This window comes from Rhinatrema bivittatum, chromosome 16 (genome assembly GCF_901001135.1).
Source record: "Rhinatrema bivittatum chromosome 16, aRhiBiv1.1, whole genome shotgun sequence".
In the NCBI taxonomy this organism is placed as follows: Eukaryota; Metazoa; Chordata; class Amphibia; order Gymnophiona; family Rhinatrematidae; genus Rhinatrema; species Rhinatrema bivittatum.
In genome coordinates, this window is record NC_042630.1 from 32,853,228 (window position 1) to 32,877,400 (window position 24,173).

Below are 24,173 nucleotides of genomic sequence, written 5' to 3' on the forward strand. Positions count from 1 at the left end.
AGCTTCCATGTTATATACAGGCCTCAGCCTCGTGATCAGCTCCATGCTTATCTTTTACTTGTTCAAATACAACAAATTTTGCCATCTGCCATCATTTTCAGTTTGGTGGGATATAACATGGCAAGTTTCACATTCAACCTTTGCAGCTCACACTTGACGTTAGTGAAGGCCCTGGCGCTTTCTGTGCACCTCGGATGAAAAGTCCTGGAAAAACGAAGATGAGATTCCCCCAGATATTTGATCTCCGTTGCTCTCTGGCTGCATCTGATATAAGTTTTGATCTGCAACATATTATGCAACTTAGCAAGCAGGGCGTAGGGCCGACCGTTAGGCACAAAGGTTGGAGCGAGCGCACAATCGGCCCGATTTTTTTTTTTAATGGCCCGCCCGCGTAAAACACAGGGGGTTAAGCGCGTGCCGCGCACATTTTAAAAGGGGCCCAGCCATGCGCGCGCAACCCCTATTACGTGCACAAGAGCCGGGCCTCGGTAGGGGGAGGGGCGGGGCTAGAGGCGCCCGGTACAGCGGCCATTTGCTGCTGTGCCGGCGCGCGCAACTTGCTACAGCTCCTTTGCAGGAGCAAAAGGTTAAAAATTAGGGATACCTAGGGTAGGGATAGGGGGCGGGTAGGATGGGGAAGGAAGGTTAGGGTAGGGGGTAGGGAAGTTCCCTTCCAATCCGCTCCTTAATTGGAACGGACTGGGAGGGAACTGGGGAAGCTGGATGATGCGTCGTCACGCGATTTTGGCCCATGTTTATAGTTTCTTATAGCAGAATAAACCCTTTAGACTTAAGATATTCAGAGTTGCTTAAATCTCAAGTATTTGGAGGTGTAGAATTTCCTGATTTTGTTCCCAAATGTACTACTGGGCAGTGAGGAATAATATTAATGACAGCCAGACTGGTTTGCCTGTGCTGGGCACGGCTTCCTTTAGAGAAGGGGGTGTGTGAGAGGCATCTTTATTGCAGATGCCTCTGTTAGATTAATTTGTAGAGGTAACCCTAGGTTAGCTCATGCTTTTGAGAGTTTGGAACTCAGTCATGGGCAAAGCAGGTAGGCAGAGCGCTGATAAGTCGTCGTGTGACATCTGCTGTTAAATATCCTCACATTTCACGGACAACTTTCTCACCCGATGCTGCCAGTTGGAACAAAGCAGAATCAATATTTTAGGTCCTTTTGGGATCTCCAGGAAAAGTTTCAGATCCCAAGACGTATACTTTTTTTTTTTTTCTTTTACCTTTTCCATAGTAAAATGAAGGCCGTGTGGAAAGAGAAGCGAGGCCACAGGGCCTTCGGCATGTGAATGGCAGCTGCAGCCTTCATGCCGAATCTATTTATTTTTTTTCAAGTTACTGCCATCGCTGTTTTAGGTAAGCAGCTGGGAGGGGGGAGGCTGGGAGTGGATCCCCATACCCCACATCTCAGGGGAGGGGATGCCTGCTTCCCCCTCCACTGCTTATCAGCACTGGTAATGTAAATCTAGCCGTGCCCAGGACCCCCCCCCAGTTACTCACATGGGAAAGACATTCAGCCTACGGGGATCTTACGCATGCTCCTCCTCTATTGGAGAATATATTTATTATTCAACGCAGAACACGTGAAGAAAGATGCGGCGTTGGCGAAACAGGCCAGAAAAAAGATGAGAATAAACTCGCGCACACATGAGCAAGGCAAAACCTCTGTGGGTGGAGGGGGGGGGGGACGGGACATTTTTCAGAACCAGTTCACTGCATCAGTGACCATTAAAAGGCTCGTGTCAGTCAGTCACACTGTGGTATCTGTTTATGGCCACCAGGTGGCACCCTCAAGAGTGGAAGGCACACTGTGCAAGGACAATATGCCATGTCTGCAAAGCCAGCCACATACACACACACACACACACACACACACACACACACACACACACACACTCTATTCTCTTAATGTGTTAATACGTTAAAAGAATATTTATCTTTTCCACTTTTGCTTGATTTTGAAAATGTCTGAGAGCTAAGCAGAGCCACTACTGGCTAGCGCGGTTAAAGAATCCCTGATGTAGGCATGCCTTAGTGCTGAAACATTGTCAGCGTTGGGGCAGTTTACAGAGCGGGAGCATTCCAGTGTTTATCCCTGAACAGCATGGCGGGTTGGAAAGAATTTAATATGTGTTGGCCAGGAGCCTAGAAGAACACAATAGGCCCATGTTTTTCCTAGTTTTAAGAGGTCTCTAATTTTCAGATTTGGCGTGCTTTTTTTGAAGTTATTGAATGAATAAAAATTATTTGCTTAAAGATTTTCCTAAATTTAAAAGGAGGTTAGAATGAGGGAATTGGTAAATGATGTTCTCTGGAGCGCTGCTGCATGATACAGTTTGAAGCCTTTATTTGGGCAAGAGACTGTGGATGAAAGTGTTAGCGCAGGTTTTAACTGATGACTCCTTTCCTTAATAGCGTACAGCAATTGAAGTGGCACCCTTTCGGCATAATATTTGCCCTCTTTTTTTGTTTATTTTTTGTTTTGAAAGTTTACATCAGTTGTGAACCAGACAACATGAGCAGCACTAGGTCCTTTTTGCTAATATGCTCTATCTGCACAGCCCTGTCTCTCAGGCGCGCACACACACAGGGGTCCCCAAACGCACATATACACACACACAAACACACACACACGTAGACTCCCCCACACTCTCACACACACACACACACACACACGTAGACTCCCCCCCACACACACACACACACGTAGACTCCCCCACACTCTCACACACACACACACACGTAGACTCCCCCACACTCTCTCACACACACGTAGACTCCCCCACACTCTCTCACACACACACACACGTAGACTCCCCCACACTCTCTCACACACACACACACACACATGTAGACTCCCCCACACTCACACTCTCTCTCACACACACACACACACACACACACGTAGACTCCCCCACACTCACACGCGCGCGCACACAGCGTTTTCTTCAGGTACTGCCAAACCCTTTTTTTTCAGCTGCCGCAGGATGGGGTTCACTTGGTCTGACCCAGTATGGCACGTTCTTATGTTCTTAGGCCACTGTGGGATGGGAACCAAGGCGGCCATCCCGCAGGCCTCTTCTTCTGGTGTTGGGCAGCCCTGAGCCCTACCTGGGTGGGTCATGGCCCACCTGTGGCTATGCCACTATTGTGGATTGTAAACTGGTTAAAAAAACCCAAACCAAAACAGGAAACAGAGAGTAAGACTAATTGGTCAATTCTCCAAATGGAAGATGGTAAACAGTGCAGTGCCCCAGGGATCTGTACTGGAACCAGTGCTTTTTAACCTTCTTCCATAACAGTCGCACTCTCTAGAGCTGGGCAACAAGAGACGTCTAAGAGACTGTGAGCATACTTTATAGAGAGGTTCCCTGAATTTCTATATGCTTGCTGTTAATTACTTAAATTAAAACATTTATTGTTTTTGCTTTTGTTCAATTTTAAAATGATTAGCTGTTACAGACCAGACAACCCGAGCAGTGCCAGGCAGCTTTCACTGGTAAAGTTTTATTATTAAGGGAAATTCAGAAGCATCTAAGGATATCAGACATTCAAAGTTAAAATGATCAGACATTTCTCAACAAGCATCAAAGGTCTTACTACAGATAAGAGTTTCCTCACCCATCAGTCTTCTCACTATTCCTGCTCCCCCCCCCCCCACTATAATCTGTGATTCATTTCTATGTTCAGACAACCTCATCCTTTGCCTTCACTTCCTCTTTCTATTTTGACCTTTATAAATGGAAGATTCTGAAAGCCAGTCAAGAAATGTATTGAGTTAGTCCAATTAAAAAGGCCTCACCCTTCCATATATTTGTTGACCTTTTTCAAGAAAGAAGAAGTGAGGGGTTGGCTGGAGTTTCACAATGAGATGGTCCCATGCTACCGCAGTCCTGGGCTCCGGATGAAAGGCAAAAGCAACCTCCAGAGTCCGCGGGCCTGGTAAGCAGTGCCAATCAACTGCCATTTCGTCACGCAAAGCCGATGTGGTCCCACCTGTGTTTTGTTTTGTTTTTTGTCCCTGGAGGGGCCACCACAGGACGGGGGTTTGGATCAACCAGGACTGGATTCGGATCATCTCATGGCGACAGCATGGGAGTCTGGTTGGCTTGCCCAGGCAGGCTCCTTGGGTGCTGCAACTGCCTTAGCATGAGCACTCACGGGGGCGGGCGGGGGGCAGGCGAAAGCTCTGCCCGAGTCAGACATGGTTTCGGAAGACGACAAATGCGCACCAAAGACCCGCGACGAGATGAAGAGGAAAATCTGGAGGGGGGGGGGGGGGGGTGAAGGCTGGGAGAACCGATTGCGTGCACTGTGTAAAAGTTCAGAAAAGAAAAAAGCCTTCTTAATTGGTCTTCCAATTCTAAAACAATTAAATGGAAGGATTAATCACAGGCATTTTAATGCCCTAGTGCCTCAGAATGCTATTTCTCTAAGTAACTGGTTCCTGACGTTTAGGCAGAATTGTAATAAATACATTGCCTGAATCATCCTCCTTATCTTGACTAGATTGTTAAGGACCCTTCCCTGATTGGTGGCTAGCGCTGCATGCATCTAGTAGCACTATCTTCTTCTTGGGCTCCTTTGGTCTTGAGAGATCATGGACACACGTTCTTATGGTTAGGCAAGCAGCACTTCTCAGGCCACAGTGCAACAGAGCCATGAGTGAGCAGTTTCTGTTGCATTGACAGCAGCAGAAAACTGATGCAGCTGTTAGAGTAGTTTATTTTTTTTTCTTATTCCTGCAAGCTCTCTTGCCCTCTTGGATCCATGTTGGCCTTTTCTTGTACTTTTGAAGGCCTTTATGGAGTGTTTCCAGTGACTATGGGTGCCTGGGTGAGAGCTTGTGTTTGTGGGTGTGAATGGGTGCCTAGGAGAGAGCTTGTGTGTGTGGGTGTGAATGGGTGCCTAGGAGAGAGCTTGTGTGTGTGGGTGTGAATGGGTGCCTGGGTGAGAGCTTGTGTGTGTGAGTGTGAATGGGTGCCTGGGTGAGAGCTTGTGTGTGTGGGTGTGAATGGGTGCCTGGGTGAGAGCTTGTGTGCCTGGGTAAGAGCTTGTGGGTGTGAATGGGTGCCTAGGAGAGAGCTTGTGGGTGTGAATAGGTGAGAGCTTGTATGTGTGGGTGTGAATGGGTGCCTGGGTGAGAGCTTGTATGTGTGGGTGTGAATGGGTGCCTGGATGAGAGCTTGTGTATGTGGGTGTGAATGGGTGCCTGGGTGAGAGCTTGTGTGTGTGTGTGTGAATGGGTGCCTGGGTGAGAGCTTGTGTGTGTGTGTGTGAATGGGTGACAGCTTGTGTGTGTGAGTATGAATGGGTGCCTAGGTGAGAGCTTGTGTGTGTGGGTGTGAATGGGTGCCTGGGTGAGAGCTGGTGAGTGTGAATGGGTGCCTGAGTGAGAGCTGCTGAGAGCTTGTGTGTGTGGGTGTGAATGGGTGCCTGGGTGAGAGCTGGTGTGAATGGGTGCGAGAGCATTTGTGTGTGATTGAGAGCTTGTGTATAAGAGAGCATGAGTGTGATTGAGAGAGAGAGACTGGTCATGGGTCTAATTTGGTGTATGTGTGTGTGAGTCTCTGGTTGTGGGCGCTAAGGAAGAGGACTGTGAGGACAGAGCTTCAGCAGCCCTTGCTGCTTCTGGTGAGTGCTATTGGCCTGCAAGGGATAGGAGTAGGAGAGTTGCTGGAGAGGGTAAGTAAAGGTGGCTTTTTAAATGCATTTTTCTTGATTGACTGCCATTGTAATTATTGGGTATTATGCGATGTCTGCTGCTCTGAAATATTTTATTGATATTTGGACATGTTTTAATAATTTTTATGAGTTTTTAATTGTTGGATGTTATTCTGTTCAGCAGCTGTTTTGTAACATTTTTAGTTTAGCTTTACAATTTCAACTAGAGCACCAGCGTTTTCTGTGATTTGTGGTTTTGGGATGCCATTATCAGCTTTGGGTGCTTCCTTTTGGTCTGGCCAATGCACCCAGAACTTTTTCCAAAGTTATGCCAGTGGTGTCTGCAGAATTGAGAGAGGATGGGATCCTGGTACACCCATTCTTGGATGACTGGCTGATTTGGGCTAAGTGTCTGGAAGAGAGCTGCCTGTTGACCAGCAAGGTGATCTCCCTGTTGCAGGAGCTCATTTGGATGGTGAACCTAGCCAAGAGCTGTCTTCAGCCATCTCAGTCACTAAAGTATCTCTCTGTTTGCTTTGACATGAAGCAGGGCAGGGTTTTCCTTCTGGAAGCTCGTATTCAGAAGTTGATGGCACAGGTGTGTCTGAACATATATACCAGACACCTGACAGTGTGGTCCTATCTGCAGGTACTCAGTTTGATGATGGCAACCCTGGAAGTGGTGCCCTGGGCAAGGGTGCATATGCATCCTCTTCAGCATTCCCTGCTGGCTCATTGGAGCACACGGCCTCTGGACTATTCGATTCGGCTCATCTGCTGATGGAGGTCTGCTCTCAACTACAGTGATGGTTACAAGTGGATCATCTAAGAAAGGGGGTGTCCCTAAAATCACCAGACTGGCTTGTACTCATGACAACGCGAGCCTCCAGTGTTGGGGAGCTCACTGTCAGGAACTGACAGCCTAAGGGCGCTGGAGTGCAGAAGAGGCTCTCTGGAAAATCAATCGGCTGAATGCCCGGGCAGTCCAGTCGTCATGATTACAGTTCAGCGGCAGGTTGCAGGGTCGAGCGGTCCGGATAATGTTGGACAATGCCACAACTGTGGCTTACATCAGTCTGCAGGGAGGAACCAAGAGCCAGCAAGTGTCGCAGGAGATATTCTAATTTATGGCATGGGCAGACTGGCATCTTCAGGAGATTTCTGCTTCACACATTGCAGGAAAAGACATTGTAAGAGCAGACTTTCTCTGCAGACAGAGTCTGGACCCAGGAGAAATGGGTATTGTCAGACAAGGCGTTTCAGCTGATAGCGGATCGCTGGGGCCTTCTGCTTCTAGACCTGCTGGCAACTTCTCATCATGTGAAGGTTCCTGTTTTCTTCAGTTGCAAGAGAGATCTGAAGTCATTGGGTATCGATGCTCTCGTGCAGGAATGGCCAGAGAACAAGCTGCTGTATGCCTTTCCTCCATGGCCCATGTTGGGCAAAATGGTTTGGAGGGTCAAGAGTCAGGGAAGGTTGGTGCTTCTGGTGGCACCAGATTGACCCAGGAGACCATGGTATGCGGATCTGCAAAGGCTCCTAGTAGACTCCCCCCTCCGGTTTTAGGTGCACAGAAATCTGTTGCGGCAGGGACCTTTTACTTCATGAAGATCCGACTCGATTGTGTCTTACGTTATGGCCCCTGAGAGGGCTCGCTTGCTGAAGCGTGGGTATTCTACTGCGGTGATTGCCACCTTGTTACGAGCGAGAAAGTTCTCCACTTCCTTAGCCTCTGTGCGGGTTTGGCGAGTGTTTGAGACTTGGTGTGAAGATCGAGATGTTCTTCCTCCTTCGGTTAAGATCCCGCTCATTTTGGAATTTTTTTACGGGATGGTTTGAATAAAAGGTTGGCCCTTAATTCCTTAAAGGTGCAAGTAATGGCTCTTGCCCATTTCAGGGCTCAGGTGAATGGTGGTCCTTTGTCAGCTCATCCAGATGTGGCCCATTTCTTGAAAGGAGTGAAACTTCTTCATCCTCCTTTGAAGTTACTGGTGCCCTTGTGGGGTCTTAATCTGGCTTTTGATTTCTTAGTGGGCCCTACATTTAGACTGATGTGTAACCTTTCCTTGTGGTTACCGACTTTGAAAATGGTGTTTCTTGTGGCGATTTGTTATTTACGTCGAATTTCTGAGCTGCAGGCCTTAACTTGCTGGGAACTGTTCCTTCAACTGACTTCAGGGGTGATACAGCTGCGTACTGTTCCTTCTTTTTTTGCCAAAAACTGTATCAGATTTTCACTTGAATCAGTCCATTTCCCTGCCGTCCGCTGAAAGAGATGCGGAGGAATATCGCCTGTTGTGACCCTTGGATGTCAAGAGACATATTGTGAGGTATCTGGAGGTTTCTAAACCTTTCCAGAAGACAAATCGCCTGTTTGTCCTCCATGGTGGTAGTAAATAGGACAAGCTGGCTTTGCGGGCTACAATGGCCCGCTGGATTAAGGAGGTAGTCACGGCCATGTACGTGGATGCTGAGTAGCTGTTGCCTAGTCAGGTTAGGGCTCCGTTCACTAGGGCTCCTGCATTTTCATGGGCGGACGTTAGATTGTCTCCCATTGACATTTACCGAGCTGCAGCATGGTTCTCCTTACACACCTTTTCCAGGTATTATCGTCTGGATGTGCAGGCCCAAGAGGATGCAGCCTTTGCATGTGCAGTTTTTTGACTGGATGGCGGGCAGCCTCCGGCCCTATTTGGGAGTGGTTTGGGTACCTCCACTGGTTCTGGATTCATCTGTCTAGATGCTAAGAAATGAGAAATTATTACTTACCTGATGATGATCTTTTCTTTACAATAGACAGATGAAACCAGCTTCCCACTCTTGGCTACTAAATGATTGTGCTGTGGACCTCCTGCGTGGCCACATGTTCCAGGGGTTACTGGTAAGTGTTAGCCAAGTCCCTAGACTAGTGTTGATGCATTCTTTTTCTGAGCTCAGTATTTTCCGTTGGCTGAGTACTAAAATGGTTATCTGCTATTAATCAAGTTTTTGCTAGTCTGTCCACAGTTAGCTGTTGAAGAGAATACTGGCAGGCTGATGCTACTACAGGAGTAATTATACTGTGATGTCAGCTTTGCTCTGTCTCCACCTGCTGGTAGAGGTGCATAACCCACTGGTTCTGGATTCATCTGTCTATCTTAAAGAAAGTAATATTATCAGGTAAGTAGTAATTTCTCATGATTGGGTATGATAGGCTGTATATCAGCTGAACCCTGTATCTAATATTCCTTAAGCAAAAAAAACGTTGCACATTATTAGATAGTGCTTGCTGCATTTCGATTCACTGGAACTGGTGGCAGTGTTGCTGTGATAGCTGTTTCTATAAAGAATTGATGGGCTTTTGGATTAACCCTGGAATTAGGCTGATGTATTTTTAAATATTTTATGAGTTATAATCATTGTAGTAAACGCCTTGGGCCTCCTTCTGTTGAACAAGGCAGTATATAAAAGTGAATATTATATTTTCCATCAGCAAGCAGGATGAATTCAAGCACACTAGAGCTCAGAAGAACTTAGTTCTTTCTGAGTGTGTGTAGGACTTCCTGTATATTCGCTTCCTCATGAACTTCACACTTTTTTTTTGTTTTTTAGTTGTCAGCGGCAGCACAGACACAGACCCTTAGCTCTTGTTGAATATTTCTAATCTACCTATATATATAATTTTTTTTTTTCACACATTCTCCTTAATTCTATAATCAGAAGATCCTTTTGAGGCTCTCAGCATCTTTAAAAAAAAAAAAAAGTTTAGTTTGGTAGATACTGTATTTTGGCATGAGTGTGTTCCAGACCTGGCTGTCTTGAAAATTTCCATCCCAGTCTCTCATATACCTCAGGAAGCTTGCTGGGCAGACTAGATGGACCATTTTGGTCTTTTTTCTTCAGTTGTTACTATACATTATCGATGCTGACCATGATGTTCCCAACGACAGACATTGTGGAAGGATGTCACCCAGCGGGCACCAAATACATGCCTGCAAAATAGAGGACCTTAGTCATCTGTGCCGAGGGTAGGGCCATTTTTAGGGATGTACGAGTGCCTGTTATAACCACTTCTGTCAAGTAATTACTAAAATGAGGAATTCTGATCTGATACCAAAAGAATCTGTGGGTGTACCACTGCCTAAGATGCTTAACAAGTCAGGAAGGGACAGAACACCATTTTTTTTTTTTGTCAACGAGTAGCTTTCAAATTAGAACTTAAGAACTAAATTCAGCTCTGTTCTGGTTTTGATGTGGTGCCACTATCTTACTAATCTGCGATGTTAGGCCCTTGACTGACCGCACTCGCCAGCAGGCCCTGGCGCTCCACACAGCTCTGCTGACATCCTCCTTAAGCGCGTGCGGCAGCACACATCCTAAGTGAACGCCATAGCAGGAAACCTCAGGGCCAGTGTGCTCCAGTGATGTCATACAGCTTAAAACCCAGCTGTGACTCCAGTAAGGTGTCTCAGCAAGGGGTTTCCTGCCTAGTAGCATTGCAAGTTGCCCCGGCGATCCTGTTCTGCGTTGGTTAAAGCCTCGTCCAGCCTGGCCTTCATTCTTGCCTTATGTCCGTCCTCATCTTGATCTCTTGGTATTGACCTCAGCTTTGGACCTTGACCACACCTTGCTTGCCGCCTAGACGTGACATTTGCCTTGATCTCTGACCAAACCTGGTCTGCCACCTGCCCCCCCCCCCCCCCGACCTCTGACCTGACTCTGGTATCTCCTCGTCCGCTGCCTGCCCTGACTCCAGCTTGCTCCTGGACTCTCACATGTCTGATCGCCCTCAGGACCCAACTAAGTCCTACCAGCCACCCAAACCCAGGGCTCAGTCCGTGGGGGAGGTGGCTGGTACAGGCAAAGCTCCAGCCTTTTCCACTCTAGGGCGGTTTCACCAGCTGTTGGCATGGGCCTAATAGGTTTGCGTACCAGGCTGTGCCAACCATGGTGCAGTACTAAGGGCTCACACACTCACCATGCTCATTACATCATGGTAAAGGCAGCTTTAAAAAAAAAAAAAAGCTTAAGAGAACATTCCAACACCCTGCCGAAAAAGGAGCAAATGACCAGCTGGGCAGAAGGGTCTTCCAAGAAGTAATGCTGAGCGTGGAAGGATGGCCTCCCATCAGCTCCAATAAGTGAAACACATGCACAGCTCTATCTAGAAACATCAAAATGTTTTGCAGAAGGCCTTTTGCAGTAGAGGAAGTAAAAGCTGTTTTAACCAAATAGTGATACGCATGTATAGAAAAAAACTATAAAATCAGCTTAGGAGACATTTGAAGCATCCTCTAGGACAGTAGTTTTGAACCTGGTCTTCGGGAACTGCCTGGCCAGGATACCCCTAATGAATATGTATGAGAGAGTTACTTACATACATTGGAAGCAATACATGCAAATAGCTCATGCATATTCATTAGGGATATCCTGAAAACCAGGATGGCCAGGCAGTCCCCGTGGACCTGTTTGAGAATTGCTACTTTTGGACACTGGCAGTATCCACTGGGACAAGAAGATTGGGCCTGGCTTCAAGCAAGTGGCCTGTAAGGATGTCCCTGTCTATGTACCTTGCAATGGCAAGAATCATTTTGGGAGCAAAGTTTAAAATAAAAAAAAAAAAGATTTTCCACACCAGACTCTTTGACCACAACCAAATAGTGGATGTCAAACCTCTTCTTCTCTTTCCTGTCCCCCCACACATGAGGACATTTTAGTGCTGAAGATGGTTCGGTCCATATCAGAGATAATGGTCTCCACCTCAAAGGGCCTGCCAGTGGGGCAGCTATCAAAACCCACTACAGAAGCCAGGGTCCAGTTCCTGCCACAGGTCAGCATTATTGCTTCCTCGGGTCAAGACATGCCAATGTTTCTTCAGTACAGCTCTGTTACACAGCTGTTCCTGACATTAGGCTCACTAAAATACACAACTCATAAAGCCGGGCTGCTGACAGTAGCACCTCACTATATAATATTTTGACTCTCAAAATTAGCTTTTTAGACATGCCGGCATCCGTTGTGAAATCCCCAAAGCTCGGAAAAGCACAGAGCTCCTTAAAGCATACTGGCCAGTGCCAAAACTTCGGAGACGAAAAAGCAAAAGAACCTAAATTTCCAGTTCTTTTCTACTGCAGCAGACTTAGCCGCATGCCTCTGACTTATTGAAGAACCACCATCTTGCGAGAGTACGGCGGGACGTATGGTTTCCAAATGTTCTGATCTGTGAATGTTTGCATTCTCCCATCTTACCAAATGAATTCGCAGCTGCCCCTTTTCTGGCAGGAAAAGCCTGCAGTGAGAAACTGACTCTTATTAATGCAGTTTCAGTTTGCAGGTCTTCTGAAATGGGAATAATATCCATGGAGAAGGCTTTCGAGGAGTACAAAGCCAAGTCAAATTGTTAATTAATATTATTATCTGATCAGGGACCTGTGCCCTCAGGGGCTCGTTCCTCTTCTCCTGCCACATCACTGAAGGTGTGATGAAGAGGGGAGATGTTGCCTTGGTGGTTAGGGGTTTGCCACCTTACTCCAGGTCAGCCTAACAGGCTGATCCAATAGTGGATTTGCCCAAGTGCTTGCAAGGAGTTGTAGTTTATGGCTTTTCCCCTTTACTTACCCTAAGAATAGCAGAACAGTCTGCTCATATACAAAGGGGACAAAGATACTGGATCAACCTGCTTGGTTGACATGGGGGTCAGGTAGCAGCCCTGTTGGCATTAATTATAATACCCTTTTGCCTTGATGGACCTAGCTTTGTTTCAAGAATGCATTATACATACAAGTACATGGAATTTACATTCAACATAAGTGAGATTAAATATTCTGTGGTCTTCCATCCCTCCTTCCGCAGGTGTTCATGAAAGACAATCCGGCCACTGGGGCTGGCACTAGCTCCAGGCACCCCCTCTGCTGTAGCAGACTGGGCTGAAAATATTAAAAATTAGACATTTTTCTTTTGGTATCCTCCAAATTCACCTGGGTTGTAGGACTACCTGATTTAATGCAATGGTTATAGCTGCTACCTTTTAAAGCAACAAACAGATGTTTTATCCCCAGTCAAAAGGCATTATAATACCCCTTTCTGTAATTTAATGAAATAACCCTACAAAAGTGGCTTTTAAAAGTATATATATATTTTTTAAAGCCAATGAATTCACCTTAGCCAGCCAATCTCTTCCTTGTGGCTCCTTGCATCCGTTCACAGCACCCAGTTCTATAAATCCATGCGTGTCGAGAAATTCCCCATTTACCGTTCCGGTACATCCCTGAAATGTGGCTTTCACAGTTTTCCTCCTAAAAGGACCACATTCTTACAAAGGCTCCCCCTCCCCCTCCAACCTCAGCATCTCACGCCCAGTGCAAGTGTGGAGAAAGAAAGCAGCGTTAAACCTGTAAGCAAAGGCGCCATCCAGGAGCAGATTCCATCCGTGGCGGAGGAGAGAGCGTGAAGGCAGCTCTCCCTCCCTCCCTCCCTCCCTCGTGTTGCCTTGGAAACAGCTTCTTACCTTCCCCTGCCAGCTGCTGGTGGCAGTCCCTCCGTCCAGCTGTTGGCAGCTGTTCTTTATGTGGGAAAGGGAGCTCCGGGCAGTGTGACGCAGGGGCCACAGTGCCTGCCTGCTCAGGGTAATCTTTTTTTTTTTCTGATGGTCGAGCAGCTGTTACCTGAAGCTGTAGTGCTCAGAAAGATTCAATCCCTCGTGGACCCTCAAACCCAGAGAAACTGTCTCCCCGGTTTGTCCTGCTGCAGTGCCGCAGACCCCGGCTGATCTCTGGCTTTTGCCATCGGGGGGGATCCTCTGTATCTATTCTAGGCTGTTACTGTATCTGCCTCCATGAAAGCCTTTCTATTGTTGCCATCTAGGGCTGTCAGTTTCCTTCAAGTCATAAGGAACAGGCGGATCTGGTTCTGGTTTTGCCCCTTTGCATGTAGGGATATATTTAATTCAGATTTTTTTTTTTTTTAGGAAAATCCAGTGAGGAAAATTGAAATGATAAATCCCTGCAACATGCAGGACTGGATTAATGCCTGTTTCTTATGACATGGAGCCTCGCACCTAATCCTTTCCATGAAGAAATATTTTCTTATGTTACCTCTGCCATTTGCTCTTCATATCATGACCTCTTCTGCTACTTCCTGTCCACTGAAGAGGTTTTACTCCTGGGGGAATTCGGTACAAAAAAATGTAAAATTCTGCATACTTTATATTGGTCAAAAGACAGTTTACATGATAATTTAAAATGTAATTACTTAAAAACTAATACAGAAAAGTTATTACTTAAAGATGCAGAATTTTAAATATTTTGAGCAGAATTCCCTAGAAATTCACTATAAGAGTGTCCCTTCCACTCTCTCTCCCTACTCCCCTGGCCACTTTGCATTCTCAGTCCCCAACTCCTCCACCTGCCAGTATCTCTCCCCTCCACCTCTAGGCTCAACCCCTTCCACTCTATCGCCAGTCCCAGAGTTTGACCCGGTTCTCAGTACTGCCCCTCCTACAGGCTCCCTCTATCCCTCTCTAGTGCACATACACACACCCTCATACAGGCTCCCTCACTGTCTTGTGCACACACACACATCCCCTCATACAGGGTCCCTCTCTCTTGCATACACAAGCTCCCTTTCTCGCTCACGCATACACCCTCACACAGACTACCTGTGTCTCTCATACACCCCTTCACACAGGCTCTGTCTCACACATACACAATCCCTTCACACAGGCTAGCACCTTCACATACATATGATCCCTTTTTCATACACACCAGGTCCCAATCTCTCCTACACACACACTCTTTACAATCTCCTCATATAGGCTCCCTCTCTAGCACCCTCACTCAAGCAACCCCCTGGCTCTCTTTCACATTTCCCTGCTTACACCCCTCCCCTCTATTGTCTCTCACACCCCCTCTCCTCCCCTCTCACACACACACACCTCTCTACACACACTCAGTCTCGCTGGGGCCTTCATCTTCACTGCAAACAGCGCGCACTCCGTTCATGGCATGCCGGGGTCTACTCTGTCACATTCTGCACTTAATCTGGCAATTCTGTGCGAATTCTGCGCTCCGCAGTCGCACAGAATTCCCCCAGGACTAAGGTGTTCTGCATTTATACCTCTCAGGGATTCCAGTGTCTCTTATCGTATCCCTTCTCTCTTCCAGTGTGTATATATTTAATAGGGATGTGCATTTGTGAAAAATTTGTTTTCTTGTTTAGCGCTCACTACAACGAAATTCAGGTCTCCCTGGATTTTAAAGGTCTGAACCACACGAAATACGAAATTTCCCGCTGCGGGCTGAAAAAGAAGCCCGAACCAATAGGTTCGGGCTTCGCACACCCCTACTATTTAAATCCTTAAATCTCATCTCACTGTATACCAGGGCCACCACAGAGTACTAACACAGTATAAGCAGAGTAGCTGGCACCCAAGCCCAGGGTTACTGTATCTGTAGATAAATAGGGCTCAATTAGCCATGCTCCATGGGTGACGTCAGGCAGCACAACGTGGAGGTGTCAAGTCAGTTTTTTGTGTACTGAGCATGTGCGGGGCTTCCCTTTCAAACGACATTTCCATAACTCTTCAGCCTTTTTTTTTTTTTCATCCGTGCTTTGCATGGACACAGAAGATTCTACTCAGAATGTTCTGCCTTACACTTTTCTTTAAATAAATAAATAGGTAAATAAAAATTCAGTGCTACAATCGCTTCACTCCCTGTGGCAGGCTTTAAATATGCCTGCATGTGCATATAATGTCCGTTATGGATGGACATAACTATTACTATCTTTGCCTAGGCTGGGATCATGGCCAGGCAAACTGTCAGAACTGAGGCAGCAGGTCCCCCATGGACTCGGTGACGAAGTGCCAAGAAAACAGCCCACCTACAGACTGACACTCGCCAGCAGGCAGGTAACTCCTCATCAGGCAGTGCCTGAAGCACCAACAGTGACACAGGGCTAGACTCACACTTTATATGCCACACGGCTTTTTTTTTTTTTTTTTTTAAAGGGCCTACCACTGAGCAGTCAGCACAAATATAGTTGTGTAAATGCCCTTCGACCAGCCCCAGACCCTATAAGAAGAAACAAGCACCAAAGAAAAGATTGCATACCGCATCACCGGCACGTGGCGCACCATTGTCTTGTAGACGAGAAGGATCGGTGAACACCAGGAATTCTTTTATTCTGCACAAACCATCATAAAAAGCCTGACTCGGGCCGAGTTTTGCTCAATTGAGCTGCTGCAGGGGCTAATATAGCAAAACAGCCTTGGTTATCACATTGTGTCACAGTCCTTGTCACTCTTTTCATGCCTGAGAGGCACCACTAGCTGTGTAGTCTGACATTTTTTGCTTTCATATCATGGACTTGACTACCACCGAGTTCTGGGGCAATTTTTCAACAAATTTCCAATCCATGTTCTGAGCTGTTGTGGACCCTGCATAAGGTGTTTCCCCATTTATTCAGGAAAACTGCGCCCAACACCTCATGAGATGGTAGAATTGAGGGTTCTGCAGGGATGTCCAGGATCCTGAGCAGACCCATCACCGCTGCTCTAGGATCCGCTTCCTTCCCGATTTCTAGTTTTAGTGTGGAGCCCAATTTTTCTGCAAACTGGAATTGCCGCAATAGGAAGTTCTTCCAAGGAACAATGTTAACGGCTAAGATAGAACTTCAGTTTTACATAGTACAATGAAGAGTGGGTGACTCGCCAGAATGATGGCTACTGCCTGGAGTCAATACCCTTATTAAATAAACATACACAGGCTTACGGTGACTCCAACATCGCTCTAAGCTTCAACAGCAAGAGGAAATGTGGAAAAAAGGATTCACACTCACAAAGAGGGGAGTAGCTGGCTTGTTACGGCGGTTACTACCCCAAATCAAATAAGCCTGATACTTCACTTTCAATGTATATACAGCAAAGTTCTCTGATTCAACGGCAGGGGAGAAGAAAAACTGATACTTCACACATCCAGCAGAGCTCTCTGCTTCAACGGCAGGGGAGAAGAAAAGAGGGTTCGCACTCACAAAGCGGGGAGTAGCTGGCTTGTTACAGCGGTTACTACCCCAAACCAAATGTGCCTGATACTTCACTTTCGATGCACATCCAGCATGGCTCTCTGCTTCAACGGCATGGGAGAAGACTTATACGTCACGCATATCCAGCATAGCTCTCTGCTTCAACGGCAGGGGAGAAGAAAAACAACCAATAAGGGCTAATAACATAGTCTGGGTAAAACAAATAAGCATGGGTTCAGCTTGCTTATTGCGGCGGCTACTACCCCTAACGAATCAAGCTAGATATTTCACTTGGATGCAGCTCCATCACTGCTCTCTACATTAAAGGTGGGGGTGGAAGGGAAATAGAACCAAGAGCTAAGAGAAACAGATAAGTATGAGAGAAAATGTGTGTGAAGCTTGCTGGGCAGACTAGATGGGCCATTTGGTCTTCTTCTGCCGTCATTTCTATGTTTCTATGTTTCTATGTACGATTACATACAGAGCATGAACAAAAACAAAGGAGAGCTGTAGCTACACTCAGCAACAATAATACACAAGAAATAAGTGAGGAAAAAGTTTATTGGTCCACATGTAAAGTTTCATCAATAAAGATTAAATATTTCACCAGATGGCAACTCCACTGTATGCATATAAGTCTTTAGAAGGGTTCCCCGACACGGACTCCGGGTTAAAATTCATTGTCCTTCCCGAGACAGCTTTTCAGTGAAACACGAGTCCGTGTCAGCCGATTCTTCTAAAGACTTATATGCATACAGTGGAGTTGCCTTCTGGTGAAATATTTAATCTTTATTGATGAAAGTTTACATGTGGACCAATAAACTTTTTCTGCACTTATTTCTTGTGTATACAGAACATGAAGCCATCTATGTGCTCGGAAAATAGGTGAATCTCTCTTGCCTGTTGCTTCATGACCTAGAGGAAGGTCTTGGACATCTTTGCTTGATATGTGTTCAACACCAGGGCTAGGACCTCTGCAACATCAATTGGTGGAAGACAGGAAGATTTACAAGTTCTACTCCATTCGTCCAAGTCACCGAGAAGCTCTGGATGTGTTCCTGTTGTGGAGCAGGGGACTGCTGTAGGAGTTCACTCCAAAACTGTTAGTCCTCAGGCCAGTTCAGACATTCATGTCAGATCAGGCCAGGATGACGCTGAAAGTCCCGGCCTGGTCCGGTTAGCCATAATACGTGTACCTCTTGCAGTACTTGTGCGCCCCTCCGCAGAAACTCGGGTGTGATCGAAACCTGCTGTCTCCTTCATGCCCTGCATTCCAGAACTGCATGGATGTTAAATGCGTGACCATGGCATGCTGGAATCTTCCTGAGCCAAGTCGAGATGTCCTGTCAGCCCAGAAACTGTCCACCGGATGGAACTATAGCCTCAAAAGGCATCTCTACTCCAGTTGGTGGGCACAGCCTTCCCTGGACCCCTCTACAGGTGGGCCCCGACACTTAACTATTGTATCTACACTACCTCTCAAACGCAAGACTCACAACCACGGCTGTTAGAGTACCTATACGTGTCATAGCGGCATAACTGCAGGAAGTTGGAGCATCTATCTCCATGCACCTGTTAATCTCTCTATTTTCTTATTAGGTGAAAAAAACCTATTGTCTCTGCTGAAGCAAACCCCTCCAGTTTCATGGGACATAAACATGGAACGTCCTCTTGAGTGGTAATGACCTTGGCTCGAAGACTTAAGCGAGATCCAGCCTCTAGTACATTTTCCACCTTATTGCCATTTCTTGCATTATTAGGGTTTCCCTCCATCCCCACCTGAACTTCTTATTGAAAATTAACTCTGGTTCAAATGGAAGGGGTGGTACTATCTCGCCAGGCACGAAAGGGAAAAGTTGCTCCGTATCTTAGTTTGCAAACATGCCTTGGCCTATTACAAAACAACAAGCTCAGATTGATCGGAAACGCTTCTAACTATTTGTTTTCTCCGATCCAAACAGACTGGGTACATCTAAACGAATGCTCTCTGATCGGATCACGGTAGGCATTAAACATTGCTACGCTGCACAGCCTTGTGGCAGATTCAGAATCTTTAAGTTTTTCAGCCTCGAGGGCCAGGATCTGTGCAACCGAAGAACCAAATAAAAATACAATCCAAAGGAAGCCCGTCCATTAAAACGTTAACGTGCACCGTATCACGTCAAGCTTTTCACCTGCATTTGTGTATGCACGCTCTCTGAATTGACGAATGCATAAGGGACGCTCGTCCATGCAGTCAGATTGTGGCTATGGGCCCCTTTAAGAGGTGGGCACCACATCACCCTTTTGAGTCGGTCTGAAAGACTGTGAGCCGAAAGAGAAGGTAGGCAAAAAAAGAAAAAAAATGAAAGTCAGTAAATATGCAGGCTTCTTGCTCTTAGTTTGGAGGTCTGGTTGCCTTTATCTCCAACTTCCTTCCTCAAATGAATTTCAGAGTTCCCCTGCCTTAAATGTTCTCTTTGTACTTTCAGAATTGGTCATAAGAAGATTGCATCAGTGAATGGTGCCAGCCATTGGCCAAGAGAGTGGAAGAGGAAATGGAGAAGTCTCCGTTGGAACAAGACATCTCCTAGTCAAAGGGCTGTTGCAACATGTTACCCTGCTTGCCCACGTTTTGCAAGTCTGTGAATATACGAGCCCAAAAGGGTAGGGGTGTACCAAAAGCAGCCTAAAGCAGGCATGCCATTTTGACTAGTAATGGCCCTTCCTACCCGAGCAGTGGTTCAAGAATACCCCCCACCCTAGCAATGACATTGCTGACTGTCAGGACGATACAGTAAGGAGCGGTAGGAAGAGCTACGTTAGTGCCGGGCGCACCCGCGTTTGCCGCACGCACAGTCCGGCTCACCTACCGCTCGATACTGTATTTAAATCGCATGCAAATTCAAGACGCGTCCAACGCGCGTCCATGAAGCGCAATCCATTTTACTGTATAGGCGCTTTATACAGCGCCTATACAGTATCCTGGGTGCGCTGGTACCTGTCATTTCAAATGACAGGCACCAGGAAGTGGATCCCAACTTTAACCAAAGAAAACCTAAAAACCTAAAATCCCAAAGCGACTGGACATGTAAAATATGTAAAACCTAAAAACCTAAAATCCCCTCCTCCCAAAGCGACTGGACATGTAAAATATGTGAATAAGTGGAACCAACTTACTTTTTGTTTCTTTTTCAGCCCTTTCAGCCTTCTCTGCCGTCCTCCGGAGGGGGCAGCCGGCGGCTTCCAGCGGCCCCCACCGGCGAAGACGAATGAACGCATGCCCGTAGTGCGCTGGCTTGAGCGCCCATCAATTTGGGCGCTCTAGCCAGCGAAGCGTATGAACATACGCCATGACGTCATGCGCTTTGCTGGCTAGAGCGCCCAAATTGACGGGCGCTCAAGCCAATGAAAGCACATGAACGCGTGTGCGTGATGTCACGCACGCCCGTCAATGTGCTTTCGCTGGCTTGCGCGCCCGTGCACTACGGGCGTGCATTCGTCCATCTTTGCCGGCTGGGGGCCACTGGAAGCCGCTTTCGCCGCCGGCTGCCCCCTCTGGAGGACGGCAGAGAAGGCTGAAAGGGCTGAAAAAGAAACAAAAAGTAAGTTGGTTCCACTTATTCACATATTTTACATGTCCAGTCGCTTTGGGAGGAGGGGATTTTAGGTTTTCTTTTGGGGGAAAGTTTGCTGTCTACCCTTACCCCTGCCTCTAACGCAGGGGTAGGGGTAGGCGGTAAATTAGCAGGTTAAACGCGCGGCTAAACTGCAGGTTAAAAAGGCGATAGTCGGGGCGCACGTTACTGAATGAGGGGGGGAATAGCTAATCCGATCGTTTACATCTCATATACATGCCGCGGGCGGAAGGGGTTTCCCGTTGATTTAACGAAGCGGTAAGGATGGGTTAAAAGGGATAGTGAATCGCGGGTTGGGCTAACGCGGCCAAATTGTGAGTAGAAAGCGGGTTAGGAGCAGGGTAACCGCGGCCACACTTTACTGTATGGGCCTGTGCGTCATTAAAGGGGAAGCAGCCCTCTGGGGGATGGTATCACAAACAACCTCCCCCTCTGCACAGGATCCCATCAGTTTCAGGCAGGGTTGGGGACGCTGCATCTGCTGTCTGGGAGAGCCTTGAGGTTCATGGCTTTTTCTCAGAGGGGGATTGGATGGGGGAGAGAAGATGAGAAATAACAGCGGCGTTGCCCAGAGATTTTTGAAACTAATACAGCTGAAAAAAACTCGAGTGAGCTAGAGCTGCTCTTTAACTGCCTTTTGTCATGTCCGAGAGGCCACAGCCTACTTGTAAGTACTGAAACGTTTGCTTTCCCAATATCCACCAACAAGCTTCCCGAAGCTTGGGCTGGCAGTTGTGCAGACGTTTGGAAGATGCCAGTCCTGTGCTTTCTATACTCCTTTAGCAGGGGACGTGAAGAGAAATCACATCTGCCTCCCTTTCCTTTCTCATCCAGGCCTGGCTTTATGGTCAGTGCACACAGGGAGTTGTAGTTCTGATTTGCTTAGAGAAAAGCAATGGGCTTGTCCGAACTAGGACTTTAGTTTATTAATTGTAGAATAACTGCAAAACCATTAAAAAAAAACAAAAAAAAACCCAATGCAATTTGCATATAGTAACTAAATTACTATTTGGTTGATATTTTATGTAACAGTATAAATAGCATATACTCAAATGATGTAACTGATAAAATAACTTAATAAATAATGTAACTCCATAACACACTTCTCTGCTTCCCACCCTGCAGGGGGAGGTAAAAGCAGGGCTGGCTTAGCCTTGTTGCTGATGACAGGGTATCAAAGCTGTGAGCCCCTCTGCCGCTTCCATTGAGGGCTGGAGGTTTTCAAGCTTTCTCCTACACCGAGGCATTCTCCGGAGGTAGCAGTGGCCAGAACATGAAAAGAGAAAAGGGGTCCTCACGGAAACTGCAGGTGGATGCTGAGGCCATGGGCTAGCCTGGCACCAGCTGAGGAAACTGCTTTTCTTCCATAGGAATTGCAAAAGGGATTTGCTAGAGAAAGGGTTGCAAAGGGCAGAGACGCCTGGATGTTATCGGAGCAAATATCTTACACCTGTCCTCTTGTAGCCTGTTTTTTTTGTTTGTTTTTAAGAGCACCTGAAGCATTTGTTCTTGCTTTTGCCTGTGCTGGGCTACACATAAATAACGTTGTCACAAGTCCTTTCTTCCCTATAACCAGAGGCATTGTATCTTATCTCCTTCCTCCCCCCTCCCCAAAAAAAAGTGGTGACCTAATGAAAGAGGCAAGTGCTGGGTGAACGGAGTGGGCTGGACTTAGGCTGTGCTGATGCCAGGGGCGGGGGCCAGCTCTGTACCCGGTGCACCCGTGCAGGTGAAGCACAAGCTCTGAGTGAGCCGTACCAGGTGTGGCAGAGTAAAAGGCGGTCTCATTTTGGGTCTATGGGGAACATGCTTAGGGTAGGGGAGGGGCCCTATAAGAACATGCCATGCTGGGACAGACCAAGGGTCCATCAAGCCCAGCATCCTGTTTCCAACAGTGGCCAATCCAGGCCATAAGAACCTGGCAAGTACCCAAAAACTAAGTCTATTCCATGTAACCATTGCTAATGGCAGTGGCTATTCTCTAAGTGAACTTAATAGCAGGTAATGGACTTCTCCTCCAAGAACTTATCCAATCCTTTTTTAAACACAGCTATACTAACTGCACTAACCACATCCTCTGGCAACAAATTCCAGAGTTTAATTGTGCGTTGAGTAAAAAAGAACTTTCTCCGATTAGTTTTAAATGTGCCCCATGCTAACTTCATGGAGTGCCCCTAGTCTTTCTACTATCCGAAAGACCTTTACATGCCTATGACCCCTGCTGGCTGCAGGGAGCTGGCATTGCCCATCCACTCACGCTCTCATGCCCCATCGCATGGTTCTATGGGCTGTTTTTGTTTTGTTTAATGAGGCTTGCACCTAATTGTCAAATCTAAATCACATTTGTAAGGACTGATTCATTTTATAATTATATTTTGGCTGTTTTCTATGCATCAAATTCAGGGGCCCTGATCCGGAGCATTTTAATGGGATTTCAAAGTGATAGGGAAAGGAGCCTGGAAGCTGCTTTATCCAGTGGCTCCTTCTTTTGTCAACTCCTGGAATGGAGGAAGAGGTCAGAGCCAGATTAAAAGCTATAAAAAGCCTGCACCACATTTTTAAACGTTAACTCTTTCCTCTCCACCGGGCCTCTCTCCTCTGTCCCCTGCCTGGCTGAGAAGAGCTGGCCCGGACGGGTAGGGTGTTCCAGCCCCCCCCAATCTTTCCTAGATGTTGCACCAAAACAGAATTGCTAGCCAGCGGGCAAAGCAAGCAAACAGAAGTGGGCAGTGCCCCAGCTGTGAGAAGAGAGCTTGGCCCATAACTACAGCTGGAACAGTCTGGCAACTCCTGTTTTGCAATCTTAGAAATTCCTCGGGGCTGTAACGTTGAAGAGAATTGCGACAAGGGGGACTGAGAAGGCGGCCTGGGGAGCGTGATGGACATCTTCTGAGGTTTCACCCCCTCCCCAACTCTGCCCTGTCCGGGAAGGGGAGGCATCCCAGGCTGCAGAAAGAGAAGAGGAAACCTTCCCCAGCCGGAAGGAGCGAGCAGGCAAGCTGCGTGGCTGGGCTGTAAGCTAAGCCTGGGCAAGGGCCCAGCAATGCAGAGGGAGCTTCGCCAGTGGCGGGTCCTGCCCTGGGTCACCTTTGGCTATTTCCGGTTTCTGCCCTCACCTGCTGGTGCCTAGTGCGGGAAGGGAACATGAAGACTACACAGGCTCTACCCTCATACAAGTCAAAATTAAGCGAAAAGCCTTTGGCCTACTGTTTGTCAGTGCAGCGCGGGAAAGCTCGTTATAGACGCATGGCAGTGTTTGCCCACTAAAAAGGGCTCGCCTCTGACTTGTCTGACATTTCATTTCTAGGTAACAGTCCACCCACGCAGCTTTCTCCAGAGGGAGGTGCCTAGTGCTGTTAGGTTAGGGCTGCTTGTGCCACCCACGTCTCTAGTACTACACCCAACAGGAGGCCAGGTTCACACATGTTTATATATATAAAGCGCGTGTGAGTCGGGAAGGCTGGGACTGTGACACCTTTTCTCCCCCAGCGTATACCGAGTGGCACAGGCACCCAGGGCTGGTCTGCAGTATTGCGCAGCCTTAAGGGTCATGGCGCATAGGGCAAGCTATAGCTGAAGTGAAATATGTTTGCATCAAAAAAAAAAAAAAAAAGGCAGGTTATAAAGGAGGGCCTGAAACCCAAGCTGAGACTCTGCTAGCAGACAGGTTCACACCCCCCCCCCCCCAACCCAACCCCTGCTTTCTTCCCCTGAGGTGTCTGCAAAGCTGATTAGGGTGAAAAATCCATCACCTTCAAGCATTGTTGACTGTATTTAAAAGCACCTGGGCAAGGAAGTTAAAGCTGTACCCTGTGGATGCCTTCAGACACTGCCAGAACTGGGACCTTTTGGGTTTTTCCCATGTCTGTCTGTGTATAA

The 24,173-nt window shown here is 47.2% G+C and overlaps 1 protein-coding gene across 2 annotated transcripts in view; it reads right to left on the minus strand.

Annotated features, from left to right (window-relative positions):
- The window catches only part of SEMA4A (semaphorin 4A), an 87,570-nt gene that overhangs the window by 62,676 nt on the left and 721 nt on the right, over positions 1 to 24,173 (minus strand). The window lies entirely within an intron of this gene.